At 44.7% G+C, this 24,849-nt stretch overlaps 1 protein-coding gene across 1 annotated transcript in view; it reads right to left on the bottom strand.

Annotated features, from left to right (window-relative positions):
- The window catches only part of tbkbp1 (TBK1 binding protein 1), a 70,591-nt gene extending 48,821 nt beyond the window's left edge, over nucleotides 1–21,770 (bottom strand). The window contains exon 1 of the mRNA XM_036946373.2: nucleotides 21,564–21,770. The gene's annotated coding sequence lies outside the window, so the exon portion shown is untranslated. The remainder of the gene's footprint in view (nucleotides 1–21,563) is intronic.
- Between the last annotated feature and the right edge of the window lie 3,079 nt (nucleotides 21,771–24,849).

Genomic DNA, 24,849 nt, shown 5'->3' with positions numbered 1-24,849 from the left:
GCTATGTGGGGTTAGATATCGATTCTTCTTGAGATCAGATCTGATTTGTGTATGTAAAATAGTAAGGTATTCATTAAATCCCAAATATGGGAGAGTGGAGTAAGTTGAGCCATTTTTTTTTTACATTCAGCGTCACTCCGTCAAGGGAAATATAATATTCTTTCTAACAAAGATGTCTACATATATTTCAGGATGTTGTGTATCCCTTGTGTCATGTCTTTACTTTCTCTGTAATTAGTTACTGGATTAAACTGAATAATCATGTAACTGTAATTAACTAGGAAGTTGGGGCACCAAGGAAAGTATTCAGATTACAAAGTTATAATTTCCCAATATAACCTTTCAGATATTTCCATATCTGATCAATAGTCTTCTGATTAATGATTTATTTATTTTACCTCACGTTAGTTTCATTCCAAACATCGTAAATGGTTGGTTATCTGCACGAACCCAGTCTTCACTATGAGTCATCCATACATCAATTGTCTTAAATCATTTATTTATTACTAACTAAGTAATTCACATAAATGCATAAACAAACAGTAGATATGGTTACATGAAATGATAGAATGTGCCCTAGTGGGCTGACCCGGCATGGCGGCTTGTTTGACAAAAGGGGAGTGGGGGTTTTACCAAGAAGTCACTACAGAGTTAATTATAACAATTAAAATGCTAATCCTTTACACATGAACGCTCACTCATTCGGGAACAATTGCAATCAATATATATATTTACGCTCAGTGTGTCGTCTTGATTGCTGGTGAAAAGTCTTTTTTTTGTAGAATTGTCCGTCTCTCTCCCTCTCGCTGTCTTGGTTAGAGGGGATAGTTCAAAGTGACATTCGTTATAGAATGGGTGTTTCGGCGGTTGTCGTTCTTCGCGTTCAATGATACTGAATTCCTAGCTGCAGACTAGTAATTAGTATCAAAGACTTGTTCTTATTCTGTCGGTATCGATAGTCTAAGAGTTTAACCACATGTTATGGTTAAAAGATTCTACAACCTTTAGCCATCTCGTAATTGAGGTAAGCTTGGTCTGACTATTATTTCTCAAAGTTGGGTTTTATTCGGAATGGCAGAAGAGGGCTGTCCTAGGATGTCTGACCCTAACTGGGCTCGGGGCGGTCCTCTGATTTAGTTCGAATCAAAAGGGAATTGTATTTTTCTTCATTAAACAGTCCACAATCATATACACAATTATACAAACAGTATCATACTCACTCATTCATCTTATACAACATCCTACCTGAGGCTGTTGTATAAAGAGCGTTATGGTAATGTGGCCACACCGTATCTCTTGAGCTTCCCAAGTTGTGCCAAACGGACCAGTTCGTAGCTGGATTCTTCACCGATCTTTTACACTTTCTCTGGAACATGAAATTTGTTCGTACCTCAAATTCTGTGAGGTGGAAGGATTTCCTTTGTCTCCATGAAAAACTACTCTCTATAACTGTGTGTCCATGAGGTCTTCTCAGGAATTTACGACCTCTGACCACAGCAGTCTGGTTGTAGAAGCAGAGAGCGGGGGATGGTGCTCGCTGTACTCAAAGAGGGCAACGTCATGACACTTGAAATAGTCAAAGTTCATTACAGTTTTGAAACATAGCTTGTCGCAAAAAAAGTGGTCTCTCGGCACAACTTTTCCTGTGTATGGGGTAAGCCACCTACAAATGTCTATACTGAATGAAATATTACCACTACCTTTTTAAAACCATGTTTATCTTTATTTCCCAAACACAATTCAACACAATCACAATAACAGTTTTGTCTTTTAATACTTTTAAGCATATTTTAACACAGGCTTAACACCTAACAAAAACATTGTGCTGAAAATATTTGGCATGGGTTCCCAGATCCTCAAAAAGTTTTACAGCTGCACCATCGAGAGCATCCCCATCTGGTATGGCAACTGCTCGGCATCTGACCGTAAGGCGCTACAGAGGGTATTGCGTACGGCCCAGTACATCACTGGGGCCGAGCTTCCTGCCATCCAGGACCTATATACTGTAATAAGCGTTGTCGGAGGAAAGCCCATAAAATTGTCAGAGACTCCAGTCACCCAAGTCATTGACTGTTTTCTCTGCTACCGGAGCACCAAGTCTAGGACCAAAAGCCTCCTTAACAGCTTCTACCCCCAAGCCATTAGACTGCTGAACAATTAATCATATGGCCACCGGATTGCATAGTCACTTTAGTCACTTCACCCCTACCTACATGTACAAATTATCTCAACTAACCTGTACCCCTGCACACTGACTCTGTACCGGTACCCCCGTATAGCCTCGTTATTGTTATGCTATTGTGTTACAAATGTTTTACTTTTGTTTATTTGATAAATATTTTCTTAACTCTTCTTGAACTGCACTGTTGGTTAAGGGCTTGTAAGTAAGCATTCCACGGTAAGGTCTACACTTAGGCGCATGTGACAAATAAAGTTTGATTTGATTTGTACTTTTTAAAAACACTTTTAACATAGGCCCTGTTGTTACCTCATATCCCAGCTTGCGTTAGGCCTGAGAAGAAAACATACATTTGAAACTAACACAATAAATTAATTTGACTCGTTTTTTGGACCTAACTTGCTTCTTCACAGACTCAATGAAATTACCTGTTCCTAAATATTTGGTCAAATTATACATTTTGTGTATGGTTTCCTAGAAACAAGGGTGGCTCAACTTAGCCCAATCTCCCGTACTGTAACATATGTATCCCATAACATGAGGATCTATATTTATCATGGGCAGTCATTTTGAGGAAAGACATGAAGGATGTGAGCAAAGCTCTGCTCACATTCCCACGAGAATGTATTTAGGTATATATCAGAGTTGTAAACATCCTTCATTTCCTCACATTTGCTTTTCTGTCCAGCACCTGAACCAGTGGGATGTGTGCACTTTTCCCTTTTTCCTTGGTCATTGTAACAGTCACATTGAAAGTTACAAAAAAAGTTAGTGTTAGTTTTTTCTCTTTCACTAACTAAAAGTTGTCTATTAAAAGCTCAGACATCTCACAAAGGTCACAAAGGCATCTCCATTCTCCAGTGGTTTTGCATACTTTCCAAAGTAATTTTTCCACAAAGATGCAAGCTGTGTAGTGTGTTGTCTCCGGGCATGAATTGTTTGTGAAGGAAGCGATAAACCCTAGCCAAATGGGTCAAGCTGAATGTATTCCAATGGCAATAGATTCAGAATCAAAGAACTCGGGGAGTGAGTCACTGTGAGTGTGAATTACTGGGAGAGTTTGTAGTTGGAGAAGGTAGATACATCTTCGCTTTTCTGAATCTCTAGTGTGAAACAGTGGCACAAAGAGGGAAAACCCAGCAGAAGCTTGGCACATCTAATTCAGACATCACAACCCTGAATGGGCCAGTCCAGGGCTCAGAGGGGGGTGCCACCCTGCCCGCCACCATGTGCCCACGTAATACCCAGTCTCCCTCAGCTGCACCTGTTCCCCCGGCAGGAGTCTCCTTTTAGAGAGACATGGCCAGCTCTGTACTAGCACACACACTGAGAACCTATTAACATACCAGTGAGGAGTGTGTGTGTACATGTGCGCGTATACACACGTGTATGTGCATGCATATGTTTGCTCGCATGTGTGAGTGTGTGACTGTGTGTATGCCAGGCAGAGATGGAAAAAGCAGGCATACAACGACGCCCATATGTCCTGACAGACATGCATGTATACACATCTTTACGTTCTGGGTTAGCTGGTGTCATGTTTGACATTTTCAGACCTCAAAAGTGGTCACGTGCCACTATATCTGCTGTTGAGGTCACGCTAAACCCTTCAAATGGATTTTCCCATGTTAATTCTGAAATCCATCTATATAACACAAGACGTTTCGATAACCTTCACCCTCCCCACTGCCACGCCTCGCAGTCAATTCTGTATCAGATACAGAGGTAGCAGACTATGGAATTCTTATCTTCACATTGTCCGCCTGATGGACCAAACTCTCCAATAATCCCCTCCATGTAGTCTCTCACACATACACACATAATCAAACATAGTTTCTCGTTTTTGAGTATATCATGTACAATTATAATTAATATGCTTTGTTTAACTGATTGAACAAACTTTTTTTTTGTACTTATGTTTGTTTTGTGGTTTTCATATACAGTGTATTCGGAAAGTATCCAGACCCCTTGACTCTTGCCACATTTTGTTACACTACAGCCTTATTCTAAAATGTATTCTAAAATTGTTTTTTCCCCTCATCAATCTACACACAAAACCCCATAACGACAAAGCAAATACTGTTTTTTTAGAAATGTTTGCAAATTAATTAAAAATTAAAAACTGAAATATCACATTTACATATGTTACGGTTTTCTTTCTCCTGTTCCTCTGAAGAGGAGGTGTAGCAGGGATCGGCAGCGCTGTAGAGGAGGAAGGCTCCGGCAGCGCTGGACAGGCAGGAGACTCCGACAGCGCTGTAGAGGAGGAAGGCTCCGGCAGCGCTGGACAGGCAGGAGACTCCGACAGCGCTGTAGAGGAGGAAGGCTCCGGCAGCGCTGTAGAGGAGGAAGGCTCCGGCAGCGCTGGACAGGCAGGAGACTCCGACAGCGCTGTAGAGGAGGAAGGCTCCGGCAGCGCTGGACAGGCAGGAGACTCCGACAGCGCTGTAGAGGAGGAAGGCTCCGGCAGCGCTGTAGAGGAGGAAGGCTCCGGCAGCGCTGTAGAGGAGGAAGGCTCCGGCAGCGCTGGACAGGCAGGAGACTCCGACAGCGCTGTAGAGGAGGAAGGCTCCGGCTGCGCTGGACAGGCAGGAGACTCCGACAGCGCTGTAGAGGAGGAAGGCTCCGGCAGCGCTGGACAGGCAGGAGACTCCGACAGCGCTGTAGAGGAGGAAGGCTCCGGCAGCGCTGGACAGGCAGGAGACTTCGACAGCGCTGTAGAGGAGGAAGGCTCCGGCAGCGCTGTAGAGGAGGAAGGCTCCGGCAGCGCTGGACAGGCAGGAGACTCCGACAGCGCTGTAGAGGAGGAAGGCTCCGGCTGCGCTGGACAGGCAGGAGACTCCGACAGCGCTGTAGAGGAGGAAGGCTCCGGCAGCGCTGGACAGGCAGGAGACTCCGACAGCGCTGTAGAGGAGGAAGGCTCCGGCAGCGCTGTAGAGGAGGAAGGCTCCGGCAGCGCTGGACAGGCAGGAGACTCCGACAGCGCTGTAGAGGAGGAAGGCTCCGGCAGCGCTGAAGAGGAGGAAGGCTCCGGCAGCGCTGGACAGGCAGGAGACTCCGACAGCGCTGTAGAGGAGGAAGGCTCCGGCAGCGCTGGACAGGCAGGAGACTCCGACAGCGCTGTAGAGGAGGAAGGCTCCGGCAGCGCTGTAGAGGAGGAAGGCTCCGGCAGCGCTGTAGAGGAGGAAGGCTCCGGCAGCGCTGGACAGGCAGGAGACTCCGACAGCGCTGTAGAGGAGGAAGGCTCCGGCTGCGCTGGACAGGCAGGAGACTCCGACAGCGCTGTAGAGGAGGAAGGCTCCGGCAGCGCTGGACAGGAGGAAGGCTCCGGCAGCGCTGTAGAGGAGGAAGGCTCCGGCAGCGCTGGACAGGCAGGAGACTCCGACAGCGCAGTAGAGGAGGAAGGCTCTGGCAGCGCTGGACAGGCGAGGCGCACTGTAGGCCTGATGCGTGGTGCTGGCACTAGTGGTATTGGGCCGAGGAAGTCTGGTGCGGGGAGCTGCCACCGGAGGGCTGGTGCGTGGAGGTGCTACTGGATAGACCGGACCGTGCAGGCGCACTGGAGCTCTTGAGCATCGAGCCTGCCCAACCGTACCTGGTTGAATGCTCCCGGTCGCCCTGCCAGTGCGGCGAGGTGGAATAGCCCGCACTGGGCTATGCAGGCGAACCGGGGACACCGAGCGCAAGGCTGGTGCCATGTAAGCCGGCCCAAGGAGACGCACTGGAGACCAGATGCGTAGAGCCGGCTTCATGACACTTGGCTCGATGCTTACTCTAGCCCGGCCGATACGCGGAGCTGCTATGTACCGCACCGGGCTATGCACCCGCACTGGAGACACCGTGCGCACCACAGCATAACACGGTGCCTGCCCGGTCTTTCTAGCCCTCCGGTAAGCAAGGTCTTAGGTCTCCTACCTGGCGTCGCCATACTCCCTGTGAGCCACCCCCCCCCCCCCCCAAGACATTTTTGGGGCTGACTCTCGGGCTTCCATCCGCGTCGCCGTGCTGCCTCATACCAGCGCCTCTCCGCTTTCGCCGCCTCCAGTTCTTCTTTGGGGCGGCAATATTCTCCAGGCTGAGCCCAGGGTCCTTTACCATCCAATATCTCCTCCCATGTCCAGAAATCTGGATTTCGCTGCTCCTGCTGCCGCTGCCTGTCACCACGCCGCTTGGTCCTGTTGTGGTGGGTGATTCTGTTACGGTTTTCTTTCTCCTGTTCCTCTGAAGAGGAGGTGTAGCAGGGATCGGACCAAAATGCAGAGAAACATATTTTGAAAATCTGAGATGACAGTGTTGTTTACAAAAGGCTAAGCTTGAGAGATGGCATATTTATTTCATTTCATTTGCGATTTTCATAAATAGTTAACGTTGTGTTATGCTAATGAGCTTGCTGATAGATTTACACAATCCTGGATACAGGGGTTTTTTCATAGCTAAACGTGACGCAGAAAACGGAGCGATTTGTCCTAAACAAATAATCTTTCAGGAAAAACTGAACATTTGCTATCTGAGAGTCTCCTCATTGAAAACATCTGAAGTTCTTCAAAGGTAAATGATTTTATTTGAATGCTTTTCTGTTTTTTTGTGTAAATGTTGCCAGCTGAATGCTAATGCTAAATGCTACGTTAGCCATCAATACTGTTACACAAATGCTTGTTTTGCAATGGTTGAGAAGCATATTTTGAAAATCTGAGATGACAGTGTTGTTAACAAAAGGCTAAGCTTGAGAGCTAGCATATTTATTTCATTTCATTTGCGATTTTCATGAATAGTTAACGTTGCGTTATGGTAATGAGCTTGAGTCTGTATTCACGATCCCGGATCCGGGATGGGGAGATCAGAAAGGTTAAGAATGAGGTACTCTTCCTCAGATCTGTGCCTCAACACAATCCTGTCTCGGAGCTCTACAGACAATTCCTTCGACCTCATGGCTTGGTTTTTGCTCACCTGCACTGTCAACTGTGGGACATTTATATAGACAGGCGTGTGCCTTTTCAAATCATGTCCAATCAAATGAATTTACCACAGGTGGACTACAATCAAGTTGTAGAAACATCTCAAGGATGTTCAATGGGAACAGGATGCATCTGAGCTCAATTTCGAGTCTCATCGCAAAGGATCTAAATACTTACAGTATGTAAATAAGGTTTCTAAAAACATGTTTTGGTTTTGTTTACACTCCATATGCAGCGCTCCACCAACCTCACCTGCACACCGTTTTTACCAGGTTTTTTTCTCTGTACTGTTTTGTCCGATTGGAATTCAGGTGCATAGCTACTTGACCTCCCCATGTATCTACAGTCTGACATCAGCTGTGTTGTCCCATACAGGATGTCAGTACTCTAACTGTACCAAACTGTACTGTGTTAACAATGCACAGCCACCACGTCATGCTGTGCCATTCCATTCCATGCCATGATTCATCCCTCCGCATCAGCGTAGGCAGCCTGGCAAAATGCAGCCTCGAGCTGTGTGTGTGTAGGGGGTTTGTGTGAGGATGTAGAGGCGGTTGTCACCCATTAGATTGATAGAGGGAGCAGGGGGTGGACAATGAGCTCTCTCTCTCTCTCTTTTTCTCTCTCTCTTTCTCTCGCCTCTTCTTTCTGTCTCTTTCCTCTCTCTTCTTCCCCCTCTCTCTCTAATTATCTTTCTCTCCCTCTCCTTCTCTTTCTCCCGAACCTGTGGGAGCCTGGCTCTGCATCGCCTTCCCTCCCTTCCTCCCTCCATCTCAGTCATCCCCCCTGTCGTACTGAGCGGGGACCCGCAGCTCCAGCGGAAAAGTTCATCCTACCCCCCCAAGGAGGGGGAATTACTCTCAGCACCAAGTTTCAATGACAACTTTCCCACAAAATACATTAATCTCCTCATTATTAGCAGTGCAGTCCCTCCTTCTCAAGGCTAGCTTAAAGTCTACAGCAGTCTCCAAGTGCAAAGAGAAAACAATGAGATTTTGGTCTGGTTTTTTTAATGTCTTTCTTCATCCAATCACCACCCCGCCCCCCTCCTTCCTACGCCTGCCACCTTTAGCTGTCCATCAAACTTGGGCAAACACACACACACACACACACACACACACACACACACACGAGTGCACCCCCCCTCCCCCGCACACACACAGTAGTGAGTCAGAGGCTTTACCCAGGAAGGATCACAGTGAAACACGCCCTCCCCATGATTTCCGCTGCTCAGTCGTTACGGAGCAACATCAAGGCCACCGAGCACAGCCCACATGCACAGAAGGCATAAATACTGGAGTGAACGATTGCTACTTGGAAAAGATCAGTGACGTGCAGTCAGGGTAGGCAGGGAAGGCAGTGGTTACCCAGTGATAATCTAATAAAGAAAAGCTGTAAATACACCCGAGTTGCAAAGAGCAGCTACTAGCTAGCTAGTGTAGCTAGCTTGTTAGCTAGCTGACTGCGCCATTCATTGGTTTGTCGCCTAGCTATTTAGTTGTAACGCGCTATGACTATATGTATCCTTGAAGTTGTGTTACATTTCTGATGTCTGTGATCTGAAAGCCACACGTCTGATTAGCTATACAGCTAGGTAACTAGCTACTTCACTTTACACTAGTGGCACAGAATAGCCATGATCATTGGAAGAATTGTAAATCCATTGTGAAAGGCTATGGAGTTTGTGTTGCAATTTTTCCCAATTAAATGTGTCCATATATTGGTCTTTTAGTGCCTTTCAGTTGTAACTCTGGATGCTACATCAGACTATGGGGGACTTGAGTTAATCAGTGTGACATTTTGGTTGGATGAAATTGAAATATGATGCCATCGTAGGCGACCGCTTGTGTATCTTGGCGACGTTGGTATTCACATTTGGTTAAAATTGTTTGTAAATTTTTGTTAATAGCCTATGTCACTCTGGTTGTTGGAGCTATCTGTTGCATGGTGAACTTGGGATTCATCAAGCTTTATTTTTGAGTAAATTTGGCGTTGATAATAGCCCGTGCTTACCCTGCCACCGACCTCACCGCACGTCACTGAAAGAAGAGATAAGACGGAAGGATGAGATAGTGAGGACCAGAATCACGCACAGAAGAAGAGTGTGTGATGTAGAAGTGAAGTAGAGCTGTGCAGTCTTCAGGGTCGCTACATAGACACACATACACCACTAAAAGCCTTTTCTACATGCCCATGTTGTGTTCATCCCAGATCAACTACAGATGTAGGATCTTAATTTGATCACCCTTTTGTTGCTGAGAAATGCAAACATGTAGTGTATTTGAGTTTTAAAAAGGCCTCTAAAGTTTAGAATTTCAACTTTGACATTTCAGACCTTGATTTGCCCTAATAAAAAATGTATCAACCCCTACAAAAAGGTCCATTAATTATAATCCACAAAATAATTCCTGTTGCTGCAGGATTATATTACTGCTGTAGAAAAGTGGCTCAAATTAAGATCCTTCATCTGTAGTACAGTGCTAACCAGGTCAACTATACTGAACAAAAATATAAACGCAACATGTAAAGTGTTGGTCCCATGTTTTATGAGCTGAAATAAAAGATCCCAGAAATGTTCCATACACACAAAAGCTTATTTCTCTCAAATCCCTGTTAATGAGCATTTCTCCTTTTCCAAGATAATCCGTCCACCTGACAGGTGTGGCATGTCAAGAAGCTGATTAAACAGCATGATCATTACACAAATGCACCTTGTGCTGGGGCCAATAAAAAGACACTCTAAAATGTGCAGTTTGTCACACAACGCAATGCCACAGATGTCCCAAGTTGAGGGAGCGCACAATTGCCATGCTGACTGCAGGAATGTCCACCAGTGCTGTTGCCAGAGAATTGAATGTTCATTTCTCTACCATAAGCCGCCTCCAACGTTTTAGAGAATTTGGCAGCAAGTCCAACCGGCCTCACAACTGCAGACCACGTGTCACCATGCCAGCCCAGTACCTCCACATCCGGCTTCTTCACTTACAGGATTGTCTGTAATAAAGCCCTTATGTGGGGAAAAACTAATTATGATTGGCTGGGCCTTGCTCCCCAGTGGGTGGGCCAGTCTCGCAAGTTGGTGGGCCTAAGCCCTCCCAGTCCCACTGATGGCTGCGCCCCTTCCCAGTCATGTGAAATCCATTGCAAACTCTGAAGGATATTGTTGCCGAGCGATGATAAATGAGACCGTGTTGATTAGTCAATCAATAACGATATGTGTGATTGAACTGACTTTCAGTACTATGGCATTCACTGCTATGACATTCAGAATAATGAATACAGCACATGTCTTACTCTCCTCTCAGCCTGGACCAGCAGCTGAGAAAAAGATGAGTGTGAAAGCAGTGGGTTGGATCACGAGGAATATTTGATGAACGTAAGCAATATTGCTCTCTCTCACTCTCTGTGTGTGTGTGTGTCTATGTCAGCGTCTGTGTAGGTTTGATAGAGAAACACAGCTGCGTTTACACAGGCAGCCCGATTCAGATTTTTTTGCACTTTTATTGATCTTTTGCCCAATTAGGTCTGATCTTTTGCCAATAAATTGGGCAAAAGATCAGAATTGGGCTGCCTGTGTAAACACAGCCAAGTTGTGTGTGTCTCAGAGTGTGTGCACACATGTTCCTCTCTCTCAAGGCATTAGTCCATTACTCTAATGAAAAGCATGGGGTGTCCTTGGCAGAGGACACTTTTCACCCCACCACCATCCCTGTGACGCTCTGCTCATCTCCTCACAGATTGGAGGAAGGGGGAGGAGAGTGGGTGAAGAGATGATGGAAACACAGACAAACTAGAGGAAGGGCTGTAAGAAGGTGACTGGGAAAAGAGGAGGACTGTCTCTCCATTCTAGTTGGAGATAAAAGAATGGAGCTCAGGGATAGAGTTAAGCTGAATGTCACTTGTACACAGTGGACTGTTGACACTATGAAGACGTGCACGCGCGTGCACACATGAGCACAGAGACGCACACAGTAGTGATGCGCGGGTCAGCTGTTTGTTCATCCGCAACCGCCCGACTATGTGATGAAGTGAAAATCTGAGGCCTGCAATTGACCCTAACCCACAAATGTGCTATAGGCTATTTGTTAGTCAACTTGCCTGTAATTAGATACATGAAGTTTACCTTCTGTCATTACTTGTTGCCCTAGAATACTAAATAAACCCTTGCTTAGCAGAAAATATGTCATTCATCATTATGAATGCTTTAATCTAGTTCTCGCACGGCAAAGACGTCAAGGGACCGGGGAGAAAATGCAATACTTAATAAAAAACAGGAAATATTTTCAGTGCACAATTTCCAAATTACATCAATTTGTCCAGTTAAGGGAATTTAAAGCTATGAAAATGACCCAATATGTTTCAGATAAGATTTCAGTTTGGCTTGGATGAATGTTTTATGTGTTTTATGTGGTTGCTGTGTGTTTTATGTGTTTTATGTGGTTGCTATACTATGAGTTTTTATGGTGCTGATAAGGATTGCACCTTTGCAGACGGTCCCTATCCATGCATTCATTCTCTCAAGATGCTGAAATAAATCAATCATATATCTCCCCTCCTGTTCTAGAGTCAAAATGTACATTTGGTGTATCATTTTACTTCACAAACGGCTTAATTCTGCATGAGTTAATATTATATTAGGGTATGTGTCAGTGTCCAGATTTCAGTTACTTTTCCATTTAACCCATTTGTCCAGTACAGTTCCCTTTACCTGCCATATTTGAAGTTTGTTGAATTTGTATCGTACCTCACAATCATCAAAAACATATTTCCAAACACAAGGCTACGGTTCTGAAGCCCTCCCTTTGTATTTTCTACTCTCCATTTTGCAGCTTTTCTCTTCCTGAATTAACCTCAGTGGATCAACGTGAACTTTTTCTTCCCAAGTTCCTAAAAGCAGTCGGCAATTGGAGTGTATTGGCCTGCGTACAGTTAAGCCCTAAAGTTTAGGTTTACGCACGAACGTCAGAGCAAAACATATGAAAGAAAAACCTCAATGTATCCTATAGATCTAACACACAAAATGTATACATGCATTGTTTTCTCTTTATTCAATCCGCCACGCATCCACCCGCCCTTCAAATAATATATAACATTTTATGACCCTAAACCCGCCCACCCCACAGATATAACCGCGGGCACTGCGGGCTATGAGTCAACCCGCGCATCACTAACAAACAGTCACACACACACACAAGTCCTCAGCAGACAATGAGTGGAAGGCACGTAATAACAGACGTCACTTGCCTCTGCTAACGACAAAGATGTACAGCTGCCACCTGAGAGAGAGAGAGACTGTGATGTAAGGACCTAAGGGAGCACAGAACAAGCAACACTCAAGAGAGGGAAAAGAAACTGAAGAACTGGAGGTACAGAAAAACACATAACAGAGAAAGTCAGAGGTAAAAAAGAGATCGAAAGATAGAGAGAGAGACACACAGAAAAAGGAGAAAGAGAGGAAGAAAGAGAGAGAGGGCGAAATCTGAAACGCGATAGAGAAAGGAAAGAGAGAGATAGCAGGGGAGATGAATGGATGCAGGCTAAACAAATAGGCGGCACCTTCTATTTAGAGTGACAGAACGGTGAGCTGTGCATGACAGCCAATTATTACCCACAGACTCAGGCTTGTTAAACACAGGCTCGTTAAGGAGCAATGATTGCGCATGTTCCAGTTCAGCACTCTCCACAAATTTTGTACAGGCCTACATACCCCTCGCTCAAAATAACACACTTGTTGTTAATTTAAGTTCATTACTCACCAAATCAAATCAAGCTTTTTATACTGAACTAAAAACAACATGCAACACTTTTCAAAGATTTTGTGAGTTACAGTTCACATAAGGAAATCAGTCAATTGAAATGAATTCATTAGGCCCTAATCTATGGATTTCACATGACTGGGCAGGGGCGTGGCCATGGGTGGGCCTGGGAGGGCATAGGCCCTCCCACTTGGGAGCCAGGCACCACCCATCAGAATTAGCTTTTTCCCCACAAAAGAGCTTTGTTACAGACAGAAATACTCCTCAACAATCCTGCAGGTGAAGAAGCCAGATGTGGAGGTCCTGGGCTGGTGTGATTACATGTGGCCTGCAGGTGTGAGGTCGGTTGGACGTACTGCCAAATTCTCTAAAACGACCTTGGAGGCGGCTTATGGTGGATAAATGCACATTCAGTTCTCTGGGAACAGCTCTGGTGGATATTCCTGCAGTCAGCATGCCGATTGCATACTCCCTCAACTTGAAACATCTGTAGCATTATGTTGTGTCACAAAACTGCACATTTTAGAGTGGCCTTTAATTGTCCCCAGCACAAGGTGCACCTGTGTAATGATCATGCTGTTAAATTAGCTTATTGATATGCCACACCTGTCAGGAGGATGGATTATCTAGACAAAGATTAAAATGCTCACTAACAAGGATGTAAACTAATTTGTGCACAAAATTTGAGAGAAATTGTCACGCCCGGATCTGTTTCACCTGTTCCTGTGATTGTCTCTACCCCCTCCAGATGTTGCTTATTTTCCCCACTGTATTTATCCCTGTGTTTCCTGTCTCTCTGTGCCACTTCGTCTTGTATGTTTAGTCAAGTCAACCAGCGTGGTTTTCCCCGTTGCTAGTTCTCCTGGTTCTGACCCCTGCCTGACTCTGGACTACTTTCCTGCCTGCCTGATCATCCTGCCTGCCCTGACCTTGAATCTGCCTGCCCTTCGGTACCTATTAGACTCTGATCTGGTTTTGACCTTTTTGCCTGTCCACGACCATTCTCTTGCCTACCCCTTTGGATTAATAAACATTAATACTCCAACCATCTGCCTCTTGTGTCTGCATCTGGGTCTCGCCTTGTGCCTTGATAAAAATAAGCTTTTTGTGCAAATGGAACATTTGAGATCTTTTATTTCAGCTCATGAAACATGGGACCAACACTTTACATGTTGCGTTTATATTTTTGTTCAGTATATATAGCACATTTCAGACATGAATGCAACAAAGCACTTCACAGTAGAAAACTAACAAAGTCAAATAACTAAAATATTTACTACACAACAAACATAAGAGGATAAAAATGTTTTAAATAATAATTCAAAATAAAAAGCAAAAAAAAAAAAGAAAGAAAGGAAAAGCCTGTCCATGCCACTTAGTCCTAGGCTTTGGGATAGTTAGAAGGCCCGTTCCAGAGGACCTACTGGGTACATAACTTAAAAGCATGTCTGATATGTGTTGGGGTGCATAATCGTGGATTGATTTGAAAATCAATAGAAGAATCTTCAAATAAATTCTAAAACTCACAGGAAGTCTTGGTCAGTATCCAGTAAGGACAATCTACTGCCAATGTTTGTCTATGGAGATTGCATGGCTGTGTGCTCAATTTTATACACCTGTCAGCAACGGGTGTGGCTGAAAAAGCCAAATCCATACATTTGAGGGGTGTCCACATACTTTTGTATTTATAGTATAAGCTATATTCTTCAAGAACCATGGCTATATCATTAACTGAAAAGTCCAAAAATGTAAGTAACAATCGCAGATTGTCCCTTTAATAGTAAAAGTATAAAGTAGGTCCTGAACAAGTCATTTAGGGGTAACTGAAACCCAATAATCACATGTGAACACAGTCACATAGATTCAAGACCATGGGCAGTGACCATACTGCACTGCAGGAAAGAACCCTTCCAAGCCGATCCAGATATTGTTTTTTTCCACTTACCCTCAACCAATGTCAGCAAAACAACAAAACTGCCAGTGTCAGTAGTTAGGAGCATCAAAGACTGACTCAGCTAGGAGGCACAAAGAGAGAGAGGCCCAGTTTAGACTCCCCTCCGCTCGAACAAAAGACTGCAACAAATGGAGTTCAAAGACAAGTCTCAGCTTCCTCTCAATCTCTGTTCTCTCCAGATACCAACAATGCATCTTAGCAGCTAGCACATCACTGTTTCCTCAGCTGGCCTTTTTTGGAAGATATTTATAGGAAATATATTGGCCGTGTGAGCTCTGTTACGGCCAAAAACGATTTTCGGTGCCTCCGAGTCAATTTACCGCCCAGTATATTAGTTGGGCCTCATTTGAAGAGCGAGATAGTTTCTTGTTCATTGAAACGTGCCGCTGTGTTGTCTAACTATCTATTTGTTTGTACTTCCTCGTGGTATATTTCACATGCAGGGCTGTGATGCTTTGGTTGCAGCAGGATTAGGACTGTTAACAATAGCTGTCATGGCGCTGCTAACGTTGAAGACGTCAGTAGAAGGAAAGAGGGTTTTCCAGCCAAACGAGGCAGCCGGGGCATTCTCAGAGCATTAGTGGTTATTTTTAGTGCCACCTGGGGGAATTAAGGCAGTCCAGCACAGCACCAAGTGACAGGCAAGTGGGTAACCTGGTTTTTCGAGACACAAAAAGAACCCTGTAAATCCCCAGGGTGAATAGGGGCCTAAAGCAAACTCCCTCACACAACACACTCTCTCTCTCACTATCTTTTTCTCTCCCACACACTCTTTCCTTCTCTCTCTTACAGCACACACACACAGCCTGCTCTCTATCAAATCCTCCCTCTCTCATAGTTTCTCTCTATCAAATTCTCTCCCTCTCTCTCTCTCTCTCTCTCATATTACATTACGCCTCCATGGTCGGGCTTAGTGCCTTGAGTGGGTAGAGAGAGAGAGGTCCCATTTCAATTCAGTTGCATCACTCTTTCCCAGTCCGTCACCAATTGAACCAGGTGTTCTCTACACTAAAGGAACAGAACAGAGACCATGTACCTTCCCGTCCCAACGCTCACACAACGCCTCAGCAACATCAAGGAAACGATATGTCACATTGACACAAACCCACACTAACACTGTCTGACTAACTAGCAACCGCCAAATAGAGTGGATCCGATAGGGAAGTAGTCTGTGTGCAGAGTTATCAAAACAGCTTGGACAAGCAGTGGAGTTGCTTCTTATTGAGAGGAGCAAACAAATAGGGATGGAAAGGTGAGGCCCCTTCCTTCCAGAATGAATAAATCAGAGCAGAGATTCACCTGAAGCAAGCGCTCTGATGGAGGAGCTCAGACACAGGGCAGATGCCAGTGCCAAGCCCTACCTTTTGTCTGGCTGTCAAAATATTGTCAAGCGGGGTCACCGCCTCTGTCTCCACACAGACTATGTTATGTTACGTAACAGAGACAAGACGAAAGAGAGAGGAAAGGAGGGAGGGGGAGAAAAGAGAGGTGAAAAACAGAAGCCGGGATATAGAGAGAGGGAAGGAATAAAAGGGGGAGAAGGAACGGGGGTATAGAGAGAGAGAGGGACAGACAGAAAAGAAAGAGAGAAGGGGAATGGACATAGAAGAGGGAGAGAGAGAGAGAGAGAGCGAGAGAGAGAGAGAGAGAGAGAGAGAGAGAGAGAAAGAAAGAGAGAATGGAAGAACATTGGAGAGGCAGGTATGTGTTGCAATATACAGTTTCTGGCTCTTGTAACCTGCCAGAGGTCAGAGAACAAAACTGTACTTAAACATCCTTAATGTGGTCACTGCTTTAAATTTGACCTCTCATTTGGAAACATTGTAGCACCAAGTCTCGAGGCATAGAAGGTGATAATGATGATGATCCTAAATGGGCAAAATGCTCTTGGGGAAGCAAATTGGCTGGACATGACAGATATTTGTTGTGCTCATATCAAGCGAAGCACTGGGAAAGCTTTGCATTAGAAACGGGAGCTCTCTGGCTAACAGCTCTCTGGCTAACGTCTACACTGACTATACCAAACATTAGGAACACCTTCCCAATATTGAGTTGCAACCTTCCCGTTTTGCCCTCAGAACAACCTCAATTTGTCGGGGCATGGACTCTACAAGGTGTTGAAAGCGTTCCACAGGGATGCTGGGCCATGTTGACTCTAATGCTTCCAACAGTTGTGTCAAGTTGGCTGGATGTCCTTTGGGTGGGTGACCATTATTGATACACACAAAACTGTTGAGCGTGAAAAACCCAGCAGTACTGCAGTTCTTGACACAAACTGGTGCACCTGGCACCTACTACCAGACCCCATTCAAAGGCACTTACATGTTTTGTCTTGCCCATTCACCCTCTGCATGGCACACACACACAATCCACGTCTCAAGGCTTAAAAATCCTTCGTTAAACTGTCTCCTCCCCTCCATCGACAGTGATTGATGTGGATTTAACAAGTGACCTCGATAAGGGATCATAGCTTTCACCTGGATTCACCTGCTCAGTCCATGTCATGTAAAGAGTAGGTGTTCCTAATGTTTTTTCCACTCTGTGTATGTGTTGCAGTGAAAAGCACAGTAGTGCAAACTGTATGTGCTAGCTGGTTGCACATTATTGTGTTTTTGGGAAACAACAGTCGGCTCTACGTGTGGCTGCTATTTGCTGTGCTCATATTAAGTCAAGCACCCGGCTACACTTGTGTCGGCTAGTCATCAAACAAACAGTAGAATCCGTCATACTTCAAAAAACACCATGCATTTCAATTTCCCCTCAGTAGCCACGCCTAAGGATCTATTATGGTTAATTGGATTCTGGTGCTTGTCTGTTTGAGTGGATGATTTTGATGTTTGGAATTAATGATTGACAGTCAGTAAGAGAAGCAGTTGGTAGTTGATAAAGCTCTGGGGAGGAGCTAGCAATGCCACTAGCAATGACCCTGGGCTAACATGGTGATTGTTTCCCCAATCTTCATCCGACTGAACTTGAGAGAGAATGCCCCTCCTTCTCTCACAACTCAACCGAAGTGATGTGCCATTTTATGGTCAAAACCTGTTTGAACATTAACGCAACCTACAAATTAACGCTGCACTTTTCTGACTTAGACAATAGCCGGAAAACTCCCACGACCTGGACTAGATCAAAGGAAGAGACGTTTCTGCTGGGTCACCTCGGGTTCATGTCTGAAACACAAAGGGAGAGAGAAGAAATGGGCCGTAGAAAGAATCCAACCGACTTAATAGATTTGCCAGGTGTGTTGTTATACAGTAGTTGTTATTCCTTTTGAAGGAAGGAGAAGAGATCAGTGCACAACTTCAGGCTCTCTCTCTCTCTGTCTCTCCATCTCTCTCCCTCTCTCTGTCTCTCTCCGTCTCTCCTTCAATCACCCCTCGCAACCCTTAAAAGCAGGCCATGAATATTCCATCATGTAGCAGGGTTCCTGCTCTCTCTCCTCCCTCATCATCAGCTAAATGTGTCAGAGTGTGAGTGGCTTACATAAACGTCCAGCAGCATCAGTGTCGAATGGGCTAGGGAGAAATGAGTGACACATCGTTGGAAAGACACTGGGTGAGACATAGAATTTGTTTTATATACATGGGCAGACTATGCCGTGAGTCACGTTAGGGCTGTTTCTTGGTTGGTAGTGAGGGGTACTTCAGTCATGCTTATGAAGTTACTACACATGCATAGCTAAGCAGAGAGCCCAGAGGTGGAAGGAATGCAGGTCTCAGGTGTGGAGAACATAGACGGAGATGGATGACCTCAATATGCCAGTGTGCTAGGCTAGGCAGTCTTGCAGGTACTGGCTGTATTAAAGACACATCACTCAGGTATACTCTCTGGTGGTTGGCTTTGCAGAGGTAGATCTCGCTGCAGTATGGGTGTAGGTGAGAGGGGCAAGAAGGGCAAGAGGTGACGCCTCTGATTCAACTAATCAAAGTTTGGATTGAAAAGCTGGAACAAAAGAGCCTGCATCTACACCAAGCCTATGTGGGTAAGACTGCCCACTCCTAGTACTGGGTGTTCCAATTCTAAAGAAGTCTTGATTGAAAAGTAGTTGTTAGATTGGTAGAATGAGGTGTGATACTGCCTGACTGGAACAAAAACCTGCACCACACCGGCCCTCACCCGGCCCTCACAGATTGCCCAAAAAGTTTGAATTCTAAAGGAAAGAGTTGACTCCGACGATAGGGAAGAGAAACTGCAATTTCCAGACCAATTCGATTCCACTTGGTTAAACCAGCTAATTCAACGCATTACTCTCCCTCGGCGGGTTACCTCTCAGAGAGAAACACTCTTCTATTCAGCATTCCAACAGTATGGTGCCAAACCGCTCAATCCCCATTCGTCACCAGTAGAGAGAAAGGAGATGGTGAGTTCCCTAGGCTAAACCCACTTGGTGAAGGTCGGACAGCACAATGCAGCGCCAACAGTCTTAATTAATCGACTGAAGCAAAATCGTCTGCTTGATAGGTTGGGCCTCTGATTATGGGTGACCCATAAAACGCCAGACAAGACAGAAACTGGAGAGATTTGTGTCCTATGGGACCTCGGATAGGGCAAAATTGGTCTGGACCAGCAAATGGCCTTATCCCTTTCACACATGATGATGTAACTGGTAAATACGTGTCCCAGCGGTTGTCAGTGGTGTGGAGATACTGTACATCCTTCTCCCCATGGTTCCCTATGTACTCCTGGTTGGTCTTCTGCTGTGCAGCATGTCTGTGCTTTGTTTTCCTTAAAGGAAGCAGTAATGCCTCAAAATGGACATACTAACAACCTACTAACAAGTACCTCAGCTCCACTGTTCTGCACTAATTACAGCGCAAACACAACACTTAACATAAGACGTCAGAAACAAGCTGAGATGCTCCCACAATCCAATTTAGGGTTGAGAAAAGAAAAACAACATGGTTAACTGAGAGACACATTAACAGCCCCGTTAGAGGCTACAGTAGTTATGTGGCTGGTGATTAGCAGGTAGGCTAACACACAAAGTGATTCAGTCCCTTAAATAAGCAACTGCACACAGATGGACAGGCCCCAGCGGGCCCAGCAGTACAGCAGTACTGCAAATGGAGAGCGAAGTAATCAAGTCAGGCTTAGGCCCTGGCGTGAACACTGAACAGAGCATAAGCGACAACACAAGGGTCTGCACTGGGAACAGGTTAGAGTGGTGGTAGTTGTATACATGACGACCAATACACAAGGACCTGGGTTGTCAGAGAACCCAAACCCCAATATAAGCACAACCTACAGTCGAGATGAACTCAACAATCCCTCCTTCTCTCTCTTCTGAAAAGTCCTATTTAAACCCTTTACATTTCCGCAAAGCGATGCGGATGAATTTCAGCACCATGGCGCTGTTCACTCTTCATTGCCACACTGCAGCCAACTGTCCAGTCCACTCCACTGGACAATAATAATTTATCCTCTCAAGGCAACCTCGTATCCCCCTAAAGCGCCTCAGTACTGTGATTGAATTTGTCATCATGCTAGCCATTTTATACAGGCTTCCTCAATTACTAAATTTACATTGCAGTCATTTAGCAGACACTCTTATCCAGAGCGACTTACATGAGCAATTAGGGTTAAGTGCATTGCTCAAGGGCACATCGGCAGATTTTTCCACCTAGTCGGCTCAGGTATTCGAACAAGTGCCCTTTCGGTTACTGGCCCAACACTCTTAACTGATACGCTACCTGCTTCCCCCGACACCAGATAGACTCAAACATAATATCACACAAGTAGACTAATTATATTTCCTCTTTAGGTAAAGGGTAAAGTATATGCCGGTATTACATGCACAGTTGTGAGTTTAGGCCTATCCAAGATAAATAAAAAAATGCATTGCCTTTCACTCACCTCAGAATAAACGTCATTGCCTATCCAATGAAACCTTGTGTCATGTCACATTCCCCTTTAGGTTTCAGTCCAGATGTTGCTACTGCGGTTTTCCATTAGACTGATTCCATCCCAAGATCACCCGGTTGCACGTCATCATGCTATGGTTGTCCTATAGCCAACCAAACATTTCTGAGATAACTGGAGAGCAAAAGTCGATCTACACCAAAAGTCAACAGGCAGGCGGGCCCCCATGCCTAAACTCCTTCCCACATAGTGCAAATGTTCCTTGCTTTTCAATAATAACACAACACTATCTTAATTGATGTATTGGTATAGAATTGTAATTGGTCTAGGCTACTAAATCAGTGGTCTAATTAAATAAACCTGCACAGTTTTGACAATTGAATTGCAAGCTATACAATTTTGCTTATGTAATCGACATTTACCTTGAGAAAATGGTTTGATCGTATATTGAAAATATCGTATGAGCATGCATCCCTCACCTACGTGGCGCTTGAAGTTGGGCGATTTCTGTCGCCAAGATCAGATGACAACTCCATCCATTTGAGGTGGTGCTGATGTTGTCAAAACACGCGCGCGTCTCCTTTAAGATACTGCTAATTTATTGTATGTTCACTTGCAGCTGATAATGAATCAATACTTATTGTGCCGTTCTTTTCCGTGGTAATTTGTTGTGCAATCTGTACAACATGGCTGTATACACGGAGCGCGTTGCTTCTTTTACATTCTCAACCTTGTCTGCATCTGTCTCCTTGCACACACAATCAAGAGGCTGTATTAGAAACTCTACTATCACCATCACCGTACGATATATATAATCTACGGATGATAAATTGTAATAAAAAAGGCGAGACAATACTCACACGTTCCCTTTGATCGATCTATTGATGCCATTGCTCAAGAGGGTTACAGTGCACCCCAAAAAAAGCGCTTGTTCACGGCGAGTCCCAATGTCCGTTGATAGTGGCCAGTGTTCTCCACCTCTCCTTTCTTCCACAGTAACCGCTGATATGACTGGAGATCACACACTTCTGTGCTCGACTGATGTGGATTCTTGTCGCGGGAATAGGAACGTCATACGGGTCAAAACCGCAGCAGCAGCACATCACACTGTCTCAACGTTTTAATAAATCGTTTGCCTCTGTCGGTTTGTAAGAAAACGAACTATAAAAGGCAATCTTAATCTGTCAAAATAATCTGTCATGTGTTTCAGATTATGCAAAAATGAATTTAACTTTAGGCTACTCTTATAACATCAATCATTCTACATAGCAAATTTGAGATAATAATTGTGATACCCACAGTGTTAAATTTAACTGTTTCTAGGTGTGTATATGTGACCCACCAAAATAGTGTTAAATGAACACTTTTCAAAGTGTTAACAAATTTACACCCTAAGAGTATTTCCCACCATGCCTTGCAAATGACTGTTAGTGACACCCACGTATGCCTGTGTTTGTTAGTGACAGAGACATGGTTTTTGCAGTCAATAATTTCCAGTCCTGAAACCTTCACCAACCTTCATTCACTAAGTGCATGTTTTGGAATTAAAAGCAAACCATTTATGACCATGTATTATACATTTCATAAGGCCTTTAGTTATGACCTAGCTTCCCCCCAACATTGTGGTCTCATGGCCAACATCAGATATGCAAGTAACAATATGCTTGCCTGACGGCTCAAAAATAATTATTCCGCTTTGTTCGCTAAATAGTTCAGTCTGAGACTGCCATCATTGAAGTCGTTCGTGGTGATGTCAAAATGAGGGGTGTTGTACAAAACAAAGTCATCAGCGATTGGTTCATTTCTAACCATCAAAGCCAATGATGCATTTTCCAAATGGTGATTTACCCAGTTGTGTTCTGGCTCTGGCCCAACACATCGTGTTTTGGGACCAATCAGAACAATTAGAATGTTTTTGCGTTCTAGAAATCGTTGGGGAGTTACTCAGATCCAGACTCATTGCAGAGAACAAACTAACATCCGTGGGCGTGACATAGCATTTGCCCAGAGCTAAGAGTTTGGGTAGCCAGGTAAACAATATGCTGGCTTGTGAAGGGATTTGTAATTCCTATAGGAGTCCAGCTAGAGGGAGAAAATTCAACAGTTGGAACATTTTAACACCTGTAACCTGCATTCAGAATTAATGCTATAGAAAACTACTAGCTAGTTAAATATTACCTAAACCATATAAATTGGAACAACCATCTCAGTAACAGCTGCAATAAGTCCAACAGATTGGATTAGTTTCGAAAAATGTAAATTATGACCTCCCGGGTGGCACAGTGGTCTAAGGCACTGTGCCACCAAAGACTCTGGGTTCGAGCCCAGGCTCTGTTGCGACCGGGAGGCACTTGGGGTGGCGCACAATTGGCCTAGCGTCGTCCAGGTTAGGGAGGGTTTGGCTGGCAGGGATATCCTTGTCTCATCGTGCACTAGTGACTCCTGTGGCAGGCCGGGCGCAGTGCATGCTGACCAGGTTGCTAGGTGTACAGTGTTTCCTTCGACATTGGTGAGGCTGGGTGAGGCTTCCGGGTTGGATGCGCGCTGTGTTAAGAAGCAGTGCGTCTTGGTTGGGTTGTGTTTCGGAGGACGCATGGCTCTCAACCTTCGCCTCTCCCGAGTCCATACGGGAGTTGCAGCGATGAGACCAGAGAGTACCTACTAACAATTGGATACCATGAAATTGGGGAGGAAAAGGGGATAAAAAAGTGTATTATTATTATTTGTAGAGTATAAGAACAATTCAATCAATGTGCATGCAGAAACATAGACATTAAAACAAACTATTTAAAAAAAATCTTTATGCAACAAAGCATGCTGGGAAGTATGATAATGAGGCCCATCCTACATATTTTTCACTCAGAAAGTTAGCAGAAATTAACTCAACACAGTCGAGTAACAACACCACGTGGCGTCATTTTCAATCCCGCTAGTGTTAACCTCACTAGAATCAACACTCACAACACTTTTTACCTGAACACCAAGATTTTAACACCTGTAAATTTGCTGTGTACAGTATTATCCACCTTGGTCTATTTCAAGAATCCAATAGCTTGCAATTCACTTATTTCAAAATACCATTATCTTATTTCTCCTCTGGTAGCTCATTGCTGCTGTCATCTGCAAAAGTTTATTTGGATAAATTGATCATGAAAACCAACAGCCATTAGTCATCTGAGTCACAAGAGACCAGTGCTGTCTGGGCAATAGAAAACTATCCAGTCAGGCTTATTGTAAATTTATGATGTTTTGGTTGTGGTCTCAGGTGTGCTCAAAGTAACTACAGAAACAGTAGTTTCTCTCTGTCTCTGTCTCTGTCTGTCTCTGTCTCTCTCTCTCTCTCTCTCTCTCTCTCTCTCACATACATACACTTTCTGGATGTCTCATGTACTTTTTCTTTTCTTTGTGTAGGTCAAACGGTGGGCCATGCTCCTACAAGAAAACGTGTATTTCAAAGGAATCACCCTCTTTCTTTGCATCCCCATCCCCAAAACACAACAAGCAAAAGATTGATGACAATGACCACTGACAGACAGCAGATTCTGCACTGTTGTTCACCTACCCAATTACACTTCTGAATTGTTCAAACGTAGCACTTCAACTGTGCACTCTGTTAAGGGCATAGCACAACATGATGTTGGCATTTCAGTCATTCACATTTAAATGCCCTCTAAAGGTGACTGTTGGAGTGGTTCTCCAAACAGCCTCATCCATCAACAATGCAATGGGAGCTGATTGATCTCATTAAGTGGCAAAGCGGTGCATTGGTCCATTTGGAGTAGGGTTGGTTTGGTTGTGCTAAGTAGGCCATCAGCTCCCCCTGCCCTGCCGCAGAGGAAAATTCCACTGGGGCTGTTGTCCACACTCTATCTGGCAATCACTAAGGCACAGACAGAATGCTCCGGCAATCAGGCTTGACATAACAGCCTGTTTATTTACAATGGGGGACTGCAGCCTGGACTACAGCTAGGACTAGCAAGGGAGAGGAAAATTACCAGAGTAGCCACTGGTAAAGTTATTTGACCCCCAGGGCTGAGCAGTGGATGGGAGAGGCTGTAAGTGTGAATCACTGAGAGTTCAGTTAGAATAGTCTCTCTGAGAGTAAGATACTGTAGAGTTGGATACTTTTTGGACATCATGGTAGCA

This window comes from Oncorhynchus mykiss, chromosome 16, assembly GCF_057628025.1.
Source record: "Oncorhynchus mykiss isolate SJ-2025 chromosome 16, ASM5762802v1, whole genome shotgun sequence".
NCBI lineage: Eukaryota > Metazoa > Chordata > Actinopteri > Salmoniformes > Salmonidae > Oncorhynchus > Oncorhynchus mykiss.
Note: the sequence above shows the minus strand (reverse complement) of the source record. Positions and strands in the feature narration are given on the sequence as shown.